This window comes from Pelodiscus sinensis, chromosome 7, assembly GCF_049634645.1.
Source record: "Pelodiscus sinensis isolate JC-2024 chromosome 7, ASM4963464v1, whole genome shotgun sequence".
Lineage (NCBI taxonomy): Eukaryota > Metazoa > Chordata > Testudines > Trionychidae > Pelodiscus > Pelodiscus sinensis.
In genome coordinates this window covers 876,559-887,008 of record NC_134717.1, presented here as the reverse complement: position 1 = coordinate 887,008, position 10,450 = coordinate 876,559, and positions in this window count along the sequence as shown.

Here is a 10,450-nt window from a genome sequence, read left to right as displayed (position 1 = left end):
GAAAGTGTCCCCTCAGGCTGCGTTGACACTGCAGGCTTTTGGCTGCAGAGAGGACGCTAGTGCAGCGCTCGTTAGCGTTTGACACGCTGCCATTTTGCGCAAAAACAAGCAGCGTAGACGGGTCCATTTTGCGCAAAAACCCCTTTTGTGCAAAATCCTGTAGCCCTCCTTTTTTGAGGCATAAGGGATCTTGTGCAAAAGGGTTTTTTTGCGCCAAACGGACCCATGGACACGGCTTGTTTTTGCACAAAAACCTCTTGCGATATGCAAATGACAGTGTGACAAATGCTAATGAGCGCTTCATTAGCATACTCTCTGCCGGCAAAAGCCTGCAGTGTCAACGTAGCCTCAGTGTGCAGCAGCTGTCAAAAAAGTGAACAGTGTGGTGAGAATTGTTAGGAAAAAGACTGCTAAGAATGCTGAAAATATCCTATTGCCCCTGCATACATCCGTGGTACGCCCACACCTGGAATACGGTCTGTAGTTCTGGTCACCCCATCATTAACCCCCCCAGATATCATTGGGAAAGATCAGAGAAGGGCAACAGAAATGCTCCCAGGGATGCAATGGCTGCCAGCTGAGGAGAGGTTGCAAAGCCTGGGGCTGTGTACCCTGGAATAGGATCTGAGGGGGGTCTCTAAACCCTGACTGGTGTGGAGAAAAGGAACAGAGAAGTGGTGTTTACCCTGCACATCACACAAGAATCAGGGGTCCCTGAGGAAATTCACAGACAGCAGGGTTAAAACAAACCAAAGGAAGTATTTCTTCATCCAGTGCACAGGCAACCTGTGGAACTCCCTGCCAGGGGATGATGTGAAGGAAGTTCCTGGAGGACAGGTCCATCGGTGGCTATTAGCCAGGAGGGGCAGGGACACAGCCCCCTGCGCTAGGTGGCTCTAGCCTCGCTCTGCCAGAAGCTGAGACTGGCTGACGGGCTGGGTTACTCAATAGTTGCCTTGTTCTGTTCATTCCCGCTGAAGCACCCGGTCCTGGCCACGGTCAGCTGAGCAGGATGGACCATTGGTCTGAGCAGGTCTGGCTGGTCTTGTGTTCTGGACACACAGTGATGTCCTGGCCCCAAAGCAGCAGCCGAGGAGCTCCCAGGGAAGTAGAATGGCTGGGATAGCACCAGAGCTGGAGGCTATATTCTAGAGGAGAAAGCTCGGGCCAAAATCCCCCGTCTGGAGCTGTTGCACCGGTCAGCAGGAGAGCTGTAGGCCCCGATGGCTGTACACTGCAGCCCTTCCAGCACCCCCTCTGCCCCACCCTTCTGTTCTCTTCCCCTCGCTCCAAGTTCTGCTCCAGAAACCTCGCCTGGTTCTGCTGCTCCTCTCCGCTTTGCTTTCCTCATCTCCCTTTGGCACGGCTCCCAGCTGCTGCTCCTCGTGCAGGCTGCCTCTGCCCATGGGCGCGCTCTGCTCCTCATTTCCTAGCGTTTGGATTACAGGGAAGCCTGGTGCCAGAAAGCTCCCCTGCTCTGGGCGAGCCCCCTTCCCAAGGGTGTGTCCTATGCAGCACCAAGCTCCTAGAGACGGGCCGGCTGCTCTCCAGGGCTCTGCAATGGTGGAGTTTCCCAGCCCCTTTGGCGGTGACAATCCCAGCACCCTGCCCTTCTCACGGCTCTTCAGCCTCTGCTCCCTGTCCTGTCCGAAGAGCATCACTGCAGGAGTGGATAGACAGCAACGGCTACCTCCCTGTGACAGAGGAAAGGGCAGGGTCCCTTGGCCTGACATGCCTGGAGACAGGGCCCTGTGCAGGCAGGGTCTCGTCTTTCTGCCTGGCACTGCGAGCGCAAAGAACGTAAGCAAACCGCGAGCCCGTTTCCTCGCTGACCCCCGCTGCATGGCCAGTTAGCCACAGAATTGGCTCGCGTCTCTCCCCAGCGCTTTTCCAGCACTGCAGAGAGGTTCCTGGCCATGCTTCATGCGCAGCCAAGGGGCAGCTGAGAGGGGCAGACTGTGCCTCCAACCGCTCTTTGTGGGATCCCACTGTCCCCGGCCGTTACTCTTCGCCGATTCGCTGTGTGTGCTGTCGTCCGAGCCCCACTGCCACGATTGGTTCTTCTTGAGCAGCTTGGGACTGGTGCCTCGGAGATAAGCTCAATTCTGCTAGCACCCGGTCTTCTGCCAGGAGGCTCTCACTGTTCCCCAAGTAGGATACTTGCTGCTTGACCGTCTGAGCTTTACTTGGAGTCACAAGAAAGCCAGTTGGTTTCACCTTTTCCAGCACTTCATCCAGGGCTTCTAGGTTTTCTTCCCTGGTCTTAGTGGTTATCAGAATATCATCAATGTAGCTGATGATGTGTGATGCATGGGACGGGCCCGTCCATATGACATATCCTTGGAGCGTTATGCAGGCCTTGTGCTACTCGGGTGAAGGGTATGAAGGCAAACTTGTAGTAGCATGACGGATGCAGTGGAATAGAGAAGAAGGCATTTGCTGTATCAGGCACTGTGAACCAGCATGCGCCAGACTTAAGAGACATCATTTCTGGGAGTTTTGCTACTACCGGCGCTAATCTAGGTGTTACCTGATGTAAAGCTTGGTAGTTTACTGTTCGTCTCCATGACTTGCCATCTGCCTTCTTTGAATTGCAGATACTATTACATGCTACTAGAACTCCTTGTTCAACGAGAGCCTCAATGGTCAGCCGTGTTCCTTCCTTCCCTCCCTCTGAGAACCTGTTCTGCTGTATGGGTTTAGGATCAGGCCCCTTGATTTTAATGGCAGCATTGCTCCTTCCACAGCTTAACTTAGCTGTAGCAAAGGCAGCCCTGTGTTGATTGGTAGTTAGCTCTGTATCTTTTTCCCATGTAGGAATTGTTAAGATTCTCTGGCGCCTTTAAGGCTGCAACTCCTGCTTACGCCCCCTGCTTCTCCATCTTCAGCCCTGCTTATTACCCTACTTGGCAAGTCTATTACAACATCACATTTTGATACCCAGAATGCTGCATCCCTCAAGATCCTGTAATCTCTTGGACCCTCGGATGGACCAAGGGCCCAGTACACACGTGAGTTCTTGGGTAAATGATGTTAAGCTCTTTCCCCCTGCAAGATGGTAAGGGTCTGATTTCTTTGATGGGAATGTCCCTTAATATCGAATTGTCTCTGGTCCATAGTAAGCTGGTGGAGGACCCGTATCCACCAAAGCTTTTTGCTTAATAGTGCCAACGTTCCCTTTAACAATTAGATTCCCAGTGGGACGATCCCTGCAATCATTTGCAATGGGTGCCAGCACTTGGGGGTCTTGGGAACATCGACCCCTTCAAAGTCTGTTTCCCGCAGAGACAGCCTCATGGCTAGTAGATGCTGCTGTCTCGGCAGAACTATTCTGTCGTTGCCCAGTTTCATAGGCTGCCAGCTTCCTAAACGTCCTCAGCCGTCAGCTTCTGTTTTGATGGCTGTTTCCATGGCACATATTTAGTTCACCTCCTTCTTAGCGACCTTTTCCTTGCTTTTCACTCCTCCCCTGTGCCTCTGAACCTTAGCTCTTGCTCCCGGTCAGAGGCTGCCTGCTCTGGATGAGGCTGGTTCTCCTTGGCATTTCTGTTCTTACTGAAAGCAGCTACTCGTTTCTTTGCTGCTGACTTGGCATTAGGAGCTTGGCCTGCGATGCTAGGGCTGGTGGCTGGACAAGTATGTTGTTGCAGATCATGACTTTCTCGAGCACAGATTTCAAGTTCCCTTCAGCTCATATGCCTGGTGTTTACAGGGCCTCAGGCCAGTCTAATACTGGGGACTCAATCCCTGCACATGCAAAGTCCTCAATTCAGGGACATCACAGGTTACAATTCCCCCTCCATCATGTTCCATACCCACTAACCAGGACAGTAATTTATTCCGTAAGAAATATCTTTCAGGGCACTCGCTCGTTTTAGGGTCCTGCTTTTCTGCATATTCTCTTCCCACAGTATTATCGTGGGGAAAATGTCCCTTAACCGCACGCCTACATTAACGTGATTTACGTTATCATTCACCATGGCTTCAGAAGGTAAGACAGTCACTTCCTCAGATGTCCTGCATTCCCTCACCAGAGTTACGAAATCTTCAGGTGTTAAATTGGGGCTCATTGCTACTCGTGCCAATACTCTTATTACAAGGCCCCAGATGTTTGCCTCTGGCTCAGGCTTGCTCTGGTGTGTCGGCCTTGGTTTCCTGCTTAGTGCAGGGGGGCTGTCTGTTGCCATCACACGTGGATATTGAGTTGATTACTGGTGCCAACAGAAAACCCTCCCTCAGTTCTTTCAGGCCCATCTCCTCAGTAGGGGAAGATGGTATCGCCCCTGAAGGACGCTTCTCTGAGTATTTTGGAAGAGGACTCTCGTTTTCAGAGTCAGCATCTGTCCCCTCACAGTCCCCATTGAATGCAGCCAATGGGTTGCTGCTGCCTGCACTCCGCATGGCTGCTAGGCCCCACCATCTTATTACAAGCCTCCTTTAACAGCTGCCGCACAGCGGCTTGAGACTCCCACACCTCTGCAGCTTTTATTTCATCAGCTCGCTGTGCTACGGCCACTCGCTGGATCAACCCTCTTAACTGAGCCTCCAGGTGGGAGACCTGCAAAGTCAGCAATGGCACTTTGACCTTTTAGGCCGTCAGGTCAGCGGCTTGCTCCTGACTCGATTGGGCCCTTTGTTTTTTGGACTCGGAGGTCTGAGCCACCTGCTTTTGCAGCAGGGTTACCTGGTGATCTAGTTCCTGGCGTACAGTGGCTAAACCATACAGGAGGGAACTTCACTGCTCCGCTTTCTTTGGGTGGGGTTTACCGATGGAATACCGCTCCCATAACTCAGTAAACCTGGTCATCTGAAGAAGTGGGCTGTGCCCACGAAAGCTCCTGATACCATCCACATGTTTGGTTAGTCTTTAAAGGGCTACCAGACTATTGGTTGTTTTTTAAGTTTTTCCTGTAGACTAACTCGGCTACGCCCTGAAGCTTTTCAGAGTCCACCCTTCCAGGGATTCTTCCCCTTCCCGCAAGATTCGAGACCGGAGTCAACTGAGCTTTTATTTCTCTGCCTCTCCCACTGAACACGCAGTCCACGCTGCTCTCCTAAGAACAGCTTACCTCCGTTCTCTATGAAAGGTACACTATGTCCAGGCAAAGACTGCTTCCACGGGTCTTCCTAGGAAAGGATGCTGCTTTAGAAGTGGCTGCTTCCAAAAAGGACACAGTGCTGCAAACGCAGAACACCGCGCAGCTCTTATGCGGTCCCTGCCTCGGCTCAGAGTCAATGGGTACAGTCTTGCTGCTGGAATAGCGTCAGAATGATAGGAGAGCTCTCCTCCTACTGTCCAAATTACTATACGGTCAGGAAAACGCGGCACCCGGCAGAGCCCAATTTGGTAACCACTCCATGCTGAACTCCCTCAAGTCAGCTCCGTCACCGCCAGCTACTTCCCAGCGAGACGCTCGCTAGAGAAATCCAGCTACTTCTGTCTGCTGGTGGTAGGGTTTTCCCGGCACCTCACCGGAAGGGCGGGAAGGAAAGCACACAGAGCACCGCTGCAAACGCTCACAGCTCTTGCCTCTCGGCCTTTGGGCTGGGAAGCTGCTACTTCGAAAGGGCGCGGTGCTGCGCCTCGATGGCCCCCCTCACGCCATTGGGCCAATCTGGCGCTAGTCACAAACAATCCTAGCAGGACCTACCCTGAGAAATGAATTCCAGAGGGGCCCTGCTGCGGGCTCCACTCTGTTACCCCAAGGGCAAACGTGGTTAAAGTGCTGCGTGTCACAAGTACAGGGTCAGCCCCCATCACCTGCAAATGAATGAAGTGCTGGGGTGGGTGCATTAAAGAGGGAGGAGGTGGGGTTCGGGTGCAAACAAGGTAGCAGGTTCTTCAGGGATGGATTACAAAAGGGAGAAACGGGCCAGTGAATCGGAGGCAGATGCAGCATTGAACAAAGGTGGTGCCAGCGGCAGCACAAACCGGGGCTTGCAGCCCACAGCCACTAACCCAACCCCTCTGGCTCAGTGATTAGAGGGCAAGAATAGCCCCTAAGTACCAGCCCTCCGGGCCGTGGCACTGGGGGAGCCCCCAGGACCTGCCCCCTCAGGCCGATGTAGGGCGCTAGGGGCGGACTGGGGGGTGAGGCGCAGTCGCAGGCGGGTACAAGCGGGGTGTGCGGGCGCGAGGGGGGTGAGCCCCCTGCAGGCGCGGCTGGGGATGTCCCTTGTCAGAGGCGCCGCCGCCCTTATAAAGCCTGAGGAGAGCGGAACCCTGGCGAGCGCGAGGCGGGAAGATCCGGTTCCGACCGGTCCGAGCCGCCAGTGCCTGAGGAGATCCAGCATGGATTCCGAGGTCAAGGGTCGCCGGCGCCCACAGGCCGACCTACAGGCCGTCCCAGCCTGGCATTGCTTTAATTGTTCCGCCTCGTTACAAACACACACAGCTCCCTAGCAAGGCGTCCAGCCCCGGCCCCCCTCCAAACACAGCCCCTGCGGCCGGTGGCCAACGAGGGGGGGTTAGCCAAGGGGCGGGTTCTCTGCTGCCTCCTAACGCCGCTGCGTCCGTCTAGCTAGTTCTGGGAAGGCTTCGTCTCATGCAGGGAGCCGGCGCTTCAGGCACCGCACCTCACGCAGCCTCCAGCCTGCGAGAGGTCTCCCACACCGGGACGATGTCTCCACGGCTTGCATCAGCTGGGTCTAGCTCCTGGTGCCCAACTAGGCTCCCCGCCCCACAGATCTGGATGGCAGCTGGAGTTACTGGGGCACCTCACAGGAGCTGGGATGCCTCTCATCTCTTCCCCCGCTGGGGCAGCAGGAACAGAGGTCTCCCCTGTGAGGTTCACGCTGGGTAGCTGCTTGGAGGGTGGTGCACTGGGGAACACAGACACAAGAGCTGGCAGGCTACGGAGCTGCCCCTCGCACGTGCTCACGGAGCTCCCCGTGGGGAGGGTCTGCGTCTGCACAGCCTCCTGGCCAGCCCGCTACATGGGCACCCAAGCAGCCTGGCCGGTGCTGCAGTGCTCCTCAGGCCAGGGCGCAGGACGCCTTGGCCCTGCAGTCCTCACTGTGCGGCCGAGCGGACGTCAGCAATAGCGCAGGATGCGTGTTCTCCCCCAGCCCTGCACTCTGCCGCGGCGCCCTTGCTCCTCTGCATGACGATCAATGGCCAAGGAGCTTTCCCGACAGCTGCAGCTTGAACAATTGCACCAGGAAAACTCGCTCTCAGCTCGGCACGAGCCGACTGCTAATCCGGGGGCTCAGAGACCGCCCTGAAGGCCGGGTGTCCCCGAACTGCCCAGGCCGCTGAAGTAGGGTAGCAGGCTGGATGGTTTGGGCTCTGACCCAGCCTGACAGAGCCTATCACAGCCCGACTGGAGCAGCAGCCACAGACTATCCTGCTGTGTCTAGTCATGCGCCTGGCATGCTGCATGCACCCTGGTGTTGCCCCAGTGACGTAGCCTCTTGCATCTGGCCCGGTCAGTTCCATCCCTGCGGTGTGGGACACCCAGAGAGCTCCCCGCTGCCCAATGCTCTCGCCACATGGACAAAGGCTCGTCCACATCCCTCCCTCCAGAGTACTGCTGGCAGACTCAGCCGAGGCTCTGACCAAAACCGCTTCCCACGGTGCTGCTGCTCTCACGCCCTGACAAGCAAAGAGCCAAGCAAGAGCACCTAGCAGGGAACCAGTGCAGAATGGATCCTCGCAGGGGTCCCTGGAGGGGAATTCTATGCAGCCCATGCCAATTCTGTGGGCTGGTGGTTCCCATCTAGTAACGTACCCACCCCTTGCTGGGACTGCTGAGCGCCTGTACCTAGCGACAGGACAGCAGGGTGCCCCGTGAGGCAAGTCCATCCCCCTCCTGAGCACACAAGATGGGCTGCAGCTGGTGCAGCAGAGGGTAAGAGGATAACTTGTGAGATACAAGCAGAGGAGGGCAGGCATGGGTAGAGCCCAATGCCCGCAGAACTAGCTGAGACAGGCCCCCAGCTCAGAGTTCTAAAGGCCAAAAGTGAAGACACCCAGAAAGTACCTGGGGGCCACCATGGTGGAAGCTGCAAACCCCTCAGACTTCGTGACCATGTCCCAGGCCCCCGTGCTGCCTTTCCCCAGCCCCCCCTTCGCTCAGGTACTTTTGTATGTAATGTAGGTTTAGATGCCGCGCTTAGAACATGCGGCTGTACAGACGGGGGGGGGGGGGGTAGCTGATCTAATGCCTTGTACAATCCCTTTATATGAAGGAGGCTTAATAAAAGAAGAGATTGGTTACAAAGCCAAAGCCTGGTGGGGTGGTGGCTTTTTGTGCTTCTACACAAATGCTAGAAGTCTAAGTATTAAGATGGGTGAACTGGAGTGTCCGGGCTGATGTGGGAATTTTGACACAACAGGCATCGTGAAATAATGATAGCCAGTGGGACACAGTAATACCAGGGTATAAAATACACAGGAATGACCGACTGGCCATGCTGGGTCAGACCAAAGGTCCATCTAGCCCAGCGTCCTATGCCAGGTGCCCCAGAGAGAATCATTCACTGATCCCATCCATTCCCACCAGGTGGTGCTGAGAAAGAAAGCCCAGAGTCAATACAGTAAGGATGCGTCTACCCAGCACAGTTATTTCAAAACAACAACGCGAGCGTCTACACAGCAATTCCGCTAGTTTGAAATAATTTGGAAATAACAGACGGCTTCTTTCCAAATCGGTAACCCTCATTCCACGAGGAGTCACGCTTCTTCCGAAATCACTATTTCAGAATAGCAGTAGTGTGGACAGTAGTAGTAGCCCCCCCGGGACCACTGAGAGCAATTACTCCCCAGTGCCTCCAAATGGAGGGAGTGCATCCACCTTAGGGAAGCCTGCCTCACGCTAATTTTGAGGCTTCCCTGTAGTGTAGACGCGCTTTTTCAAAATAAGCTGTTTTGGGGAAAAAATTCCAAAATAGCTTATTTTGAACTACGCGTGCTGTGGAGACGTACCCTACCAGTCTGCAGTGACGCAAACTGACCTGCAGAATCGCTAGGGATAGAAACTCCATGCGTGAACAGTCAGAGCAGAGCAGCAGGGAGATACGACCCCTCGACCAGGATGGCCAAGGTGGCTGAAGGGCTCGGGGAAATTAGAGGCTAGAAAAGGAGAGAACCCAGTAAGGGGAGATCTCAGCTCTCCCCGCAGTGACTGGGCACCTGTCCCGTCAATGGGAAACGAGAGAACGTCTAGACACTCACTCACTGTGCCTTGGAGCAGCTAGTCCTGGGCCTCTCGGGGGGAGGGGGAGGCAATTCTTGATTGAGTCCTGCCGGTGCTCAGGCCGTGGTCCAAGAAGTGAATGTAGCTGAGCAGCCTGGCACGAGCGACCATGTCACTAAATTTAACATCCTTGGGGTGCTGGGGGGATTCCAGGGCAAGGTTTGGTAAACATCTTCTGGAGTCTAGTTACCAGCGGGGGAGCCAGCTGGTGCCCGCAGGTCAGCGCTGCAGCTCACCCTGCTTTCAAGCCCCCTGCGCCCAGAGCCAGAAAGGGTACGAAGTGAATAGGACGGGAGGGGCGGCTAACCCCCCATGCAGACAGCCAGGCCAGCCCGTCGCCCAGTCCGAGTAAGGGCAACGTGGTCCAGCCCCTTCCCGCAGCCTCCCAAAGCCATACTGCAGAGGGACTGACAAGGGTGTGCACACCGGACCCTTCTGCCCTGCCCCTGCGGCTGCCCCTTGTGTGGCACCAGCAGCTCGACAGGGAGAGGAACCCAGAGGTCCAAGTCAGACTGCGGGGAGGGCGGGGCACCAACAGGAGGCTGGCCAGGGGGTCAACGCTCAGTCTCTTTAGAAGAGGGGCGCAAGCGCATCTGGGCACAGTGGCATGAAATCGGAGATGCCCCCTCTCCTCCGCTCAGTGTCTGCCTCAGCTGTGCTACAAACTCACTGTGTGGGTGTGGCCAAGTAACAGTCTCCTGGGGCCTCAGTTTCCCCACTTTGCTGTCTCGCTGTGAGGAGCCACGTGTGACCTGTGATACCCTCTAGAGTGGGAGGTGTGACAGAGATCTCTCCCGGGCTGGGCCAGAGTTTGAGCTGGCTGGAAAGGGGAGTCAGGCTCTGTGGAGCTGAAAGATACCAACCCTGTATTCAGCTAAAAGCCCTTTCACTTTCAGCCTCTCGCCGCTTTAATCCGACGCTCCCGGTTAACACTGGGACAAACCAGTAACTTCAAAGCCTGCCTGGGTCTCTGCTGGACACGGGATCGCCTGCAGGCCCGCTGGACCGCTCAGGAACTTGGCCGCCCATCTCGGAGGTCCCCTGGGCGCTGAAATTCTCCGTCGCAGGCAACGGCTCCTCTCACGCGCCAGGGTCAGATCAAAGGAGCGAGCGCCGCTGCGCACGGGGGGAGGGGCTGAGCAATCGCTCATGCGGCGACCACCCTTGGGTGGACACTGAAGGCTGCGGAGCCCGGCTCTCCGGGGCACTGGGGCATCCAGCAGCAGCTGCCGAGGCTGCGTGGCCCCGAGGTA